We start from the raw sequence: 12,444 nt of genomic DNA on the forward strand, positions 1-12,444 counted from the left end.
TGAATTTCATCAGAAATGCACTTTCCCATTTTGCCATATGTTGAAACACTTGTAAACATTTAAAGAACATACAAAGTTACTCCTCCGTTAGTAGGCATAGGAATTTTACAAGAATTTAAATTAGATTTTTTGCGGGGGTGGGTGCTTTTTTAAAGGCACTGTTTTGAGTTTAAATTCGCCCCCTTGTGGTTAGTTCATAGCAGAACACCTTGGCTGCTTTGTTTACCCACTGTCCAGTGCTAGACACAGGAGGTTCCAGATTTTCTACACAAAAGAAACTTAAAAGCAGAAACTTCATTTGAAGTCACAGCTATGCTGTTTTTATTTTGAAATTTAAATTGGGGCGGAAGCTGTCTTTCAAGGAGGCCTTAAGACACCAGGAATCACTAAGGCACTGCAAGCCAGTTCCTGTAGCGGGTGCTGGCCGGGTGTAGTCCAAAGTAGGTACCGTGTTTGAATAGACTCGTTATTATGTGCTTTATTGTTGTATTTTTAAAGCCTTTCATTCACATTGCTTTTATTGTTCCGAAACTGAACACAGATATGGTGGAAGTGGGGAAGAGCCGGTGGAATTTCACTTACACGTCCTGATTGGCTAAGCTCCGAGGGAGGAGGACTCCCTCAGCGTCCTTAGCAACCAGCTCTGCTTTCCAGAGGCCCTGAGCGCGGTGGTGAGTAACTGCTGCGTCCTACTTCTGATGACTTGGGAGCTCAGGATGTTGCCCATGCACAACCTGGAGCAACCTGGAGTCTCAGCAAGATCCATACTTGGGGCCACTGAGTCTGCTTTTTTAGTGTCGCTTACTTCTGGCTGTTGGAAGAGACACTTTATGCCCTCAGGCAGGCTCACCATCCCAGCAGCATCCCCTCAGATTAAGAATGTTAGCCTGTCCCAGGTCTATCCTGGAACAGCCACAAGAACATTTGATAGGGGAAGCGTTTTCCTGGGGAGACTAGGAACTTTCTTACTGCTGTGAATGGAGAAATTCGTTTAATTGCCTCTGGACTCCCTTTTTCAGGGGCACCATAAATCAGAAGCCGGCTTGCCTCTCTCATCAGTTGTCTGTAGTTGCTAAAATTGCACCTTGCACTTGCACATTTTTCTTTTTTTGTAATTTTTTGCACTTAAAAAAAAGGTCAAAAGCTGGAGTGCAGTGTGTGTGTGTGTGTGTGTGTGTGTGTGTGTGTGAGAGAGAGAGAGAGAGAGAGAGAGAGAGAGAGAGAGAGAGAGAGAGAGGGAAAAGGATTTTTAAAAGCATTTAAATTTGAGAAAGAAAGTCCTGGTTATAGACTTAAGAAATTTTTCTAGGAAAGGGTAAAGACTGGTGTGAGTCTCTAATTTACCTTATCTCAGCAGTGTGTCTGAATGGATTCTATCATTTTTTAGTGGTGTTCAGTCAAATTATCCTTTACTCTTTAGATTTATAGTTCAAATTTTGTATTCTCAAATGTATGTTACCTTTCCAAAGGCTTTAATATACTTTTAATATGATCTAGTTTTCAAAAATTGTTTGTCTTTTAAAGTGTACATTTTAAAACTTGTTTAAATAGGACATTTCAAAACATACCAGGGATTAATATTAAAAACTTTAAAAAAATTATGAGTCTATGCTAATTTGTAAATGAACTGCCAAGTAACCCCCCAGTAAGCTTGTGGTAGCCATTTCATGATCTTGAGTACTTCTTTTTAAAGTGTACACATTCTTTGTTTTGATATCCCATAGAAATCTTTAGGTTCAAGGTAAGTACCAGATTTTATTTTACTAAGAACTATTCTGCATGAATCTTCTGATCTTAACCAGTAATTCATATCCTTACTGAACATCTGACTGGTTTTCAGAATCTCTCATTGTTATGACGAATTTGGTAAATGTTCCCAATTCTTAAAGTTCATTGTCTATCTAGAGCTTCTAGTGAAGAGTCTGGTCATGACAAGTGCTCTCAATATCTTTTTCAAAAAAAATGTGTCACATATATGGTTCCAGGAAATGATGTTCTAAAAGGCTCTCTAGTGAATAAATTTGGGAAAAAATATCATGTTGCTCATCAAGGAGTTTTACAATGCACTTGAACATATTAAAAAATTGGAGAGGTCTTATAGTATGCTAGGTCTGAATTTTGCCTATTTCAAGGTTTCCCAAACTTATTTAACAACTGAACGCTTTTTTGAAGTAATTTCATCCCAAAGGCTACTATATTCCTTATTTCACATTTTGGGAATTACTGTACTCTTTATCTTTGCTTATATTTCTTATAAAACCAAATAAATAATTTATTTATTTGGTTTTATAAGAAATGTAAGGATATAAATATCGTTAACATGTTTCCTGTTTATTCCTACGATGCCAAAGAAAATAATACTTTAAAATAACCATATCACATTGATAAATTATTTTATTCTTATATGCATTGCATTTTCAACAGTTGTATAATAAATCACTTGCTAAATCTGTATTGTTAGTATTACTAACTTTTTACTACACCATGCATTTTTTTGTTGAAACCATGATTTTAACATCATGATATCTAGTATATAGTAAATGTATTATAACTATTTGGTGAATTAATAAGTAAATAATCATTGATTTTCCTTTTAGAGAATGCCTTTTGCAGAAGTCCAATTAAATGATTCTAGTAGTAGCCTTCCAGAAGATTGATGAGAAACTGAACTCAGGCAGTGTCCATTAAGTGGAAGTTGATTTGTAATGTAGGTCAGGTAGGATTTGATTACTGATAGTTTGGGGCAGTTACAGAAAGCATGGATTTACAGTTAACTAAAATTCCTAGTTTATAAGGTTTGTGTTCATAATAACTGAGATTAAAAAAAAATACTAGTTTAGGAGCAGTGTTTGTGGGATTGGAGTGGGGAACTAATAAGTTAAATATGGTTTTGAAAGTTCTTGTCTTTGAATTGATGACCTGAATTCCACAGAGAAAACAAATACAGAGCTCAGGATAAGTCAAGACCCAGGAGTCATTGGTCTACAGTGTAGCCGACAATGAGGGAATGGTGAGAGCCTGAAAATTAACACTTTGGCTACAGGGTTGACAGGTATATCAAACAATATAATGTATGTGAAAGCAATATAAACAGTGACCTGAAGAATAGGTTTGAATTAGGCTTTCATAAAGATAAGAAACATCCTAGGATTGAATATAATAGAAAGAAATTCAACTCCAGTAGCTTAAACAAACAGGTATTTACATAAAACAGTAGGAATCTCAGAGGTTGTGAGGTAGGTTTCTAATATCCTCAGTGTCCCAACGTGTTTATATATGATTTCATCTTCCGATCATCTAAAGATAGAAGACAGCTGTTTGATGTTTCTCTTGTGTCTATCATCCATGGAGATGGAAGAAGTAGGAAGGAACAAAGAAGAAGGTGCCATACCATTATGGGGAAACAAACTTTTCCCTACTTAGTAGACTTCAGTTAGAACTTCTAGTTGCAAAGGAAGCTTTAAAACTAATGTGGTTTTTGGCTAAGGACATTGCCTCAACAAACAAAATTAGAATTATTTTAATAAAACAGAAAATGAATATTGAATAGGAAGCCAGGGATACCTGTCAGAAATGGTATAGATGATAACTTACATGGGGAAAACTGTGAAAAAAAGCATCAAGTGAGGTGCTTCTGCCATGCTTCTGCCGTGATGTTCTGCCTCACCTGCAGCCCCAAAGAATGGGAGCCTGATGTCTGTGGACTGAGACCTCTGAAACTATGAGCCCTTAAACTTTTCTTCATCTACAGTTGTTTTGGTTGGTTCCTTCTAGTCACAGCAGTGAGAAATCTGACTGAAACATCAGCCTTCAAGATGATTCCCGAATAATCTTTAGCTCTTGCCAGGTATTCATACTTTTGTAGTCCCTACTCATATTGATTGAAGACAGTCTGGATGACCAACACAATGTGGTGGCAGTAAGTTTAAGTGGCAAAGTCTTTGCAAGGCTGGATATGAAAGTTTTCATTTTGGTTTCTTGGTTAATCCTGTTTGTGGGGAGCCAGCCTCTGTGAGAGCACTCAATTAGCACGGAGGAGAACACCAGGGAAAGAGGAACTGAGGCTTCTCCCCTTGACTCATCATCCACTTGCCAGCCATGAGAGTGGACTTCAAACCCCACTCAAATGTATGTGACCAAGACCCTTAGTTAACATCAGAATGAAGCTGCAACTACCCTTTGAGTGCAACTTCATGAGAAGAATGGATCCAGGACTGCCCAGCCAGTCTGCTAACAGATTCCTGATCCAGAGAAACCATGAGAATAACAAATGAGTATAATTGATTTAAGGCACTAAGTTTTGGAATGATTCATTGTACAAAATAAATAAGTAATACAGTAGCTGAACTTATTGTGAGTTTTACTATTTTCCCAAAGATTCAGAGATGTCATAAGAAGGAGGTTTCATTTAATATTTATATCTTTCATGTGTTCCTGCTTCTCTCATCTTTTCATTTCCTTTTCACCCTATTCCTAAACTTATGCAACCTCCCACTCACCCTCTAGCCCTGATAGGGAATGATAGCTCTGTTGTAGCTGCCTCTTCTTGGATTGCTTTTCCTTAACTACCTTGGAATTCTGTGTTTCTCATCTCATTTTAAACTATGTATTTCTTAGAGCTGCAGTATACAGAACAGGTAAAAATGCAGCTGCTCTGGTTGAACAGCTGGGGAAGCAGACCCACCTACCTTACCTTCCAAACACTAATAAACACAGACATACACCAATGCACACACAATCCACAAACTCACACAAGTGATGGTTTATGAACCATCTCAATGGAATTCAGTTTGAAATTAAAAATTCTAGATCAGCATTTCTCAAGGTGGGAGAGCGTATACTATTATCTTGAGAGCAACAATCTCCACCATGAAGTGCTCTCTAAGAACTGGGAAAAATATTTGGCAACTCAGGACACTGATTGTCCTTCACAAAATTAGACATTATGACAAACAGAAGCACCTGCATTCATTTCCATATGTCACCAAGCAGGTGGTACTATCTCCGGTGGTAAGAATCATTCCTTAAACCACACACACACACAAAAAATATGCTTTTGTGGCATCTAGATTATTAGAGAACTGAAAGTCAGGACAATATTTTATCAGCTGTCACACAAAATTGATTTTTGTTTGTTGTAATATCATATATTTATATTGAACATAAGAGACTGTCCCATGAAACTCTTTATTATTCTTACCTTGAAGAGGTTATTCATTATATTATATTCTATCTTCTTTATGATGGCTTTGGGAGAAATGTCTTGTAACTTAATCAGAAATAACTGCTTCTCCTGCAGCTCATTTGTTTTTAAGCTTATAGACATGGTAAATTGTGGCATTGAACGTTATTTTAAGAGAAATTTGTAGTGCACTTCTGGCAAGTAAGTAAGTAAGATTTTATGGCAAAAATGTTATGTATTCATTTCACTCTACTTTTTAAAAATATTTATTTAGTTGTAGATGAACACCCAGTATCATTATTTATTTTTATGTGGTGCTGAGGATTGAACCCAGTGCCTCACACATGTGAGGCAAGCACTTTACCACTGAGCTACAGCCTCAGCCCCTCACTCTGCTTTTGCCTTGCTTTCTTATCCTATTTTACTCTCTTGCCTCTGTTTTTGCTAATTTAGAAATTCAATTTTCCACTGTATTTATTTTTGAACCTCATCTTAAAGATGTTTATAAATGACAATGCATCAACAATCGAGCATGCATTAATGCCAGAGTGGCGTGGTAATAGTAGGAAGTGTAATGGACCACAAAACACTGAGTCTGGATTGTGGTTCAGAAAAAGTGTGATTTTATCTGAAGCAATTTGGAATAAATAAATTTAGGTGAAAGCAAGCTGTTCTATATAGAGAGATTGGTCCAAATGTTAATTTGGATAAAAATGAACATAGAAAAGGGAAAACTAATAAGCTTAGAGGCTGGCACCAAAATAACTTAAACAATGTACTGTGAACACGGAATTTCACATGAACCATGACCCATTCTTAGTCTTTCCCCAAGCTCAATTTGAGGTAAGCTCCACTATGTGCCAACTTGACCAAGTAAATGGGAGTCCCTCTTCCCTAAACTCCCAGTCAAGTGTTACTGCATCCTGCTGAGAAGGGCAGTTTGCCAGCATTTCTAATCCATTCCAGCTCCAGAACAAAGAAGCTAAATTCCTGGTATTCTGGTTGGGACTTTCTTCCTGTACTCAGTGCACATTCAGGGGAAGGAGGTGCTTCATTCTGTTAAGCCAGTAAAGAATATCAATGTCTCCATTTCCCTAACTCCAGCTCATTATAAAACAGATGTTTTATAGCAGAAGAGGCAAACCAAGAAGGCCTGCCCTGCCTAGCTCCTGGAGTAATGGCTTGGAGGCTTTGCCCAGTAGGAAAAGAGAGCAATGAAACTTTCTAAAGGAATTAATTTTATTTGATTTGGTGTCTAAGCTTAATGCCTTTCTCGATAATAACAGCTCTTTAAAAAAAATTTGTTTGTTTATTTGTTTGTTTATTTTTATGTGGTGTTGAGGATCAAACCCAGTGCCTCACATGTGCTAGGCAAGAGCTCTACCACAGAGCTACAACTAAAGCCCAACAGCTTTTCTTAATTATGAACAACAAACTCAATCATAAATCATCTAGTTCACCAGAGAGGATCATGAGAAGGGACAGCTAAGAAAAGTCCTTCTAGAGTCAGAAAAAAACCTCAAAAACTGGCCTCAAATCTACCTCTGTAAGAATTTAATTGGATCAGACTGCTGAGCAATTTATGCTGTAAGGCATTTTTAAAAGCAATAGAGTGGTCAGCTGATATTTACTGGACCCTATTGGATGGATATAATACAGAATGAAGCACACAGTGTAACAGAGAATAAGGGAAGATAGTCAAATGATAGACAAAGGGAGTGTCAAATCCATGTTATCCCATACCACTGTGCTTGCCTAAGGCTGCACCATCTGATGAATGGTATCAGTCTTCACACTGTGGGGGAATAAATGTACTGAAATAGCCTATCCAAGTCACAAACAAGTGAACAATGAACTCCAGACATGGAGAGAAAGAATGTGTATCCAGAATTGCTACAAATATTTCCTCAAATAATCAGTTTTCAACAAAATATGATACATACAAAGAATCAGGGAAGTGTGACACATACATGGGAGAGGAAGGGGCTCAGGAAAAGCTTTCTGTGAGATGGAGCAGGTGTAGAATTAACAGATAAAACTACTGATTATCCATTATCAATATGTTCAGAGAACTGTATGAGAACATGTTCAAAGAGGTATAAGAAGACATGAAGATAATGTCTCATCAAATAGAAAATACAAATAAAGAAAAAAGATATAAATTTACACATACACACAAAACAAATGAAAATTATGGAGTTGAAAGGCTAAACACCAAAATGAAAAAAAATAATTAGGAAGGCTCAACAGCAGATTTTAACTAGCTGACTAAAAAATCAGTGCACCTGAAGAAAGATTGATAGAGATGATGTGGTACAAAGAAGAGGGGAAAAATGGAGACAAATGAAAATAAAATGAAACCTCTTTAGGAATGTGGGATACCTTTCAGCACACCAATATTCATCCAATGAGAATACTAGAAAGGAAGAGAAAGAAACTGAAAAAATACACAAAGAGATAGTAATGGCTGAAAACTGCAAATTTGCTGAAAATATTTATCTTCACATTCAAGATGCTCAGTGAACTCTATCAGGATAAATACAAAAGGTTTCTCATTCACAGCTATCATAGTAAAAATACAGATAACTAACCACAAAGAGAAAATTTGGAAAACAGCAAACAAAACAAAACAAAACAAAAAAACTCTCTTATCACGTACAAGGAAACTCAGATTAACAGTTTACTTTTCTGAGGAACAACTGAGGCCAGAAGACAGTGGGAAGACATATTCAAAGTGCTAAAATAAACAAAAGGAAAAACAGGATCTTATAATCCAGAAAAACTTTTCAAAATTGAGATTAAAATAAGAAATTCCAAAATAAATAAAGACTAAGAGAAGTTGTCTTACAAGAAATACTCTGGTATTAGCCTCTTTTTTGGCTTGCAGTAACTTATATTTGCTAAGCGAACTCTGTTATTGAGCCTCAGTAACTCCAGAATTGCTTCTCCTCAACATTCCAAAACTTGATATTTTTTATTTTTTTGCCTCAAGATGCATTCTGTTTTGAAAATTTTAATAACCACAATATTCCTAGTATAGATACAGTTCTTAATGATTTATCTGAAAGCCTTGCAGGCAGATTTTGGTATTTAGAATTCTTCTGATTTTTAGCAAGGTATTGCAGAACATCCCCCGTGGAGACTGTAGGAAAACACTCTGTGATCAAATACATTAATCATTTGTAACAAAGTCTATGCAAATTCACACTGTTGGGCAAATAACCATATATAATCATATTATTTCAGATTTTTATATAGAAATGAACTGGCAAATGAAATTGTGAGATAATTATAGCTCATAAAATTTCTGATATTTCTTAGTTCTATGAAAAACATTCAGTAAAACTCTAAACACATATGGGTTCAAACTAAGATAAAGACTTGTACATATTACCGGACAAACTTTTATTGATACTTTAGGTCATTTGAGGACATCGGGCAACAGGACACATCAGTTTTGCCATCCTTTTACTAAGGTGGAATCTGAACATCCTGTGATCAGATAGCAACAGAATCACCAATTAATAAGTCAGCATTTTGATAGCTGACCTTTTACAAGATGGCTTTCAGAATCATGGGCCATTATCATAGGCTTCTAAGCAATTTCACTTTAATTTAGTCATTGGATTTAATCTCTTGCTCATTGAAAAATGCACTTTGCTCAAGGCTTATGTTTTCATCACATAATTTTCTCCACCGTGCAAATATTTCTTTTGTTTATTTGCCCATTTTTACCATATCATCATCTCTGCTGTCCTTATTTGTACATCTTTCAGCCATTTCTCCATCATTCAACAAAAGCGGAGCAATCACATCATTTTCAGACGGGGGGATATTTTAAAATTTCTTTTATTGGTGTATTATAGTTATACATAATATTGAGGTTCATTTTGACAATCATACAAACATGGAGTACGTTGTGTTCCAAGTCTCCAATACTTCCTCTTTCCTCGACCCTTCCTCTGTTCCCTTTCCTCTATTTTACTGGTCTGTCTTCTATTTATTTATAGTTATTTTTGATTAGTGTACCATAGATACACATAAAGGTTAAATTCACTGTGGTATATTCATATATGTACCTAGGATAGTAGGGTCAGGGTCAGTTTCCCACTGGTCCTCTCTTCCTATCCATCCTTCCTCTTCCTCAATCCCCTTCTTCTACTCTACTGATCTCTATTAACATAAGGTCCTCTTTACCCTCCCTTATGTCAGGCTTCCACATATGAGAGAGAAGATTTAACCCTTGACTTTCCGAGTCTGCGTAACTTTAGTTAGCATGAGTTTCTCCACTTCCATCCATTTACCTGCAGATACTATAATTTCATTCTTTATGGCTGAGTAAAACTTCATTGTGTGTGTGTGTGTATATATATATATATATATATATCATATTTTCTTTATCCATTCATATATTAACGGGCATCTGGGCTGATTCCACTACTTGGCTATTGTGAACTGTGCTGCTATAAATATCTATGTGGTTATATCACTCTAGTATCCTGATTTTAGTTCTTTTGGTTAAATTCCCAGAACTGGGATAGCTGGGGCATATGGTGGTTCCATTCTTGTTTTTTGAGGAATCTTCATACAGTTTTTTCAGAGTGGTTTTCAGTCTTACCAACAATGTACAAGTATACCTTTTTCCTCACATCTTTACCAATATTTATTATTTGTATTCTTGATAATTGCCATTGTAACTGGAGTGAGATGAAATCTCAACGCACTTTTGATTTGTATTTCTTTGATTGCTAGAGATGTTGAAGACTTTTTCGTATTTGCTGGCCACTTGTATTTCTTCTTTTGAGAAGTGTCATTTTAGTTCTTTCTCCATTTATTAACTGTTTTTCCTTTGTATTAATTTTTTTAGTTCTTTATATATTTTGAGTATTAATCCTCTGTTGGAGAAGCAAGTGGCAAATATCTAAGAGGGGAGAATTTTTTAATATCATTGTTCTCTATACCTTTGTCTGATAGATTTTGGCTTGAGTTAAGAGGTTTATTACATAATTGCTTCTCATTAAGAGCACAAAAATCTACCCCAAACTTCATCTGTTGGTTCATTTTAAATCATCACTGAAGGCCAAATATTGCACTAATCAATACAAATTAGAGCACTAGCAACTGGGTAAATGGCAACCAGACTGAATCATTCAGATCTTGGATTCTTGGACTTCTGTTAACTGTAGCTAGCCCACAGAAAGGAAAAGTTTATGCTTTTATTTATAGAACATAAAATTCCATGGCCACATGTCTTTGTCATTGATGTTACATTGAATATATACATGTGGTATGTGGAACAAATGCTGAAAATATTAATTTTTACAAGTTGTTCAGGAGGGAATACAGAAAGAAATTGTCTACAAAGAATAAATATTAGTTTTCTTCTAACCCACATGGCCTGTATGACTGCTTGTGTCTAGTATGAAGTGGTCCTTTAACTATGAAGGTGGTATTTCTCCAGTTGCCCATACTTCCTTCCTTAGCTAGTGACACTTAGGCAGGTTGTGTATATCAGTCACACACAATTACTGCCACATTTACTCTATGTTGTTGTACTCTAAGCACAGTCAACCAGTGCTTAATGTCCTTAAAATTTGTGGGCTTCCTTCCTTACATGATGGTAATGTTCTTCTAGAACATAGTATCAGTATAAAACTTTCATCAGGTCTAGGACTCAAGTTTTCAACAAACATCACCTTAGAAGATTCATCACCATACTTTTCAGAAGAATTATATTTCACAAAGTTATTCAGATCTTTTACAACTTGAAGCTTCTTAAATTTCTGTAGCCGGTTTTCTGAATATTCACACTGATATCCAGTGCTCAGTTTTTGTGGCCAATTCTATTTTGTTTACTGAGCTGCAAAATATTCATTTCCCCTATTAAGACAGTTTTGTATTGTTTCATGTTTTCATTGGTCATTTGCATTTTTTTAATATCTTTGCTTGTTTTTTTAGTCCTTTCAATACAAAAATTTGTCTGTCTTCAGCTTAGGAGAATCTTCTTTATTCTTTTAACCACTGTCTTTTCTCTAATGATCCTCTGCTGTTTCAGGAATGACCTGAATACTTTGATTTCAGCATACTTAAATCACAAAACAAGAACAAAAGACCTTTATATTATTTGATACATTTAGACTGAAAGAATTCTATTTTTATAACTTTTATATTTTAGGTAAAAGACAAAGTTAGATAAACATTTATCATTAGGCAAATATATTTACATTCTTTGAGGTTAGCAAAAAATAGACAACTCAAGACAGAGATGTAAAATGTTATATCTAAATTTAAATTTTATTGTCCTCTAGCTTTTGACATATATTTACAGAATGTGATAGTAGTCAATTTTTTTCTCTTCAAGTTATCTGTTGTTTTGACATGAAATTCAGTATCTTCTAATGTGATAATGTTGCTTTACAGATTAATCCTTTTTTTCTAGAATACAATTTCTTAAGGGAAGGCACCATATTTTAAATACTTCTGTTTCTCTCAAATATAGTAGTCTCAAACATCATTAGCTCTTTCATTTTGTCAACCAAATTGAATTTTCTAAATGACAACTACTTAAAATGAATAATGTGGATACTATTTGATTATACTAAATACAAAATGATTAAAAATAATCTTTTACTTCTGGCTGGGGAGTTTATTTAATACTGTATATTGAAGGTTGCAAATAAATAAAACATATTTGCCTACGTAAACCCAACAATTCATGGACAATTACATCCATTTTTGTGATTTCTTCCCAAACTATTCATCACACTAGCAGTTTGCATCAAAGTCAAATGGCTTCTTGTGGTGAGTAAAAGAGATTTAAGATACTTAACTATGTGTGTCAGAACAAGGCTTTATCATTTTAGTATCAGTTTGTAGTGATTTTCCTGAATAAATGAGTAAATAAGTTATTGATAGGAGATAAATAGAAGTAGTTCCTATTTAAACTTTAATGATGCTTTTTAATTCATTTCCTCCTTGTTCAAGTCTTCCTAAATCATCTGTAAAGGCTTCAAATACTTTTGTTTTTAGTATTTTGAATATTTTATATTAATAATGTTATTTTATATTAATAATGAATTATATTTATACTTACGTTTTATGGAAAAAGTTGCAAATTATTTTATAAAGTTAAGATGCATATAGTAGTTATAAATCACAGTTGATGGACTAGAACATTTCTATACTTTCTTTAGTTAACTACACATGTTCCAAGCCTCTGTTGGATAGTCATCTCAGTTTGTATTAGGTCTGGCCCTCTCCCA

At 35.0% G+C, this 12,444-nt stretch overlaps 1 protein-coding gene across 2 annotated transcripts in view; it reads left to right on the forward strand.

The window, feature by feature from the left end:
• The first annotated feature begins 213 nt into the window (after window positions 1-213).
• Tmem232 (transmembrane protein 232) overlaps window positions 214-12,444 on the forward strand; it is a 245,196-nt gene continuing 232,965 nt past the window's right edge. For both annotated transcript variants that reach the window (XM_046460395.2, XM_058584316.1), the window contains exons 1-2: window positions 214-440; window positions 542-671. The gene's annotated coding sequence lies outside the window, so the exon portion shown is untranslated. The remainder of the gene's footprint in view (window positions 441-541; window positions 672-12,444) is intronic.

Source organism: Marmota monax, unplaced genomic scaffold (genome assembly GCF_021218885.2).
Source record: "Marmota monax isolate L192 unplaced genomic scaffold, Marmota_monax_Labrador192_F-V1.1 WCK01_AAM20220418_F8-fsc00006, whole genome shotgun sequence".
Classification (NCBI taxonomy): domain Eukaryota; kingdom Metazoa; phylum Chordata; class Mammalia; order Rodentia; family Sciuridae; genus Marmota; species Marmota monax.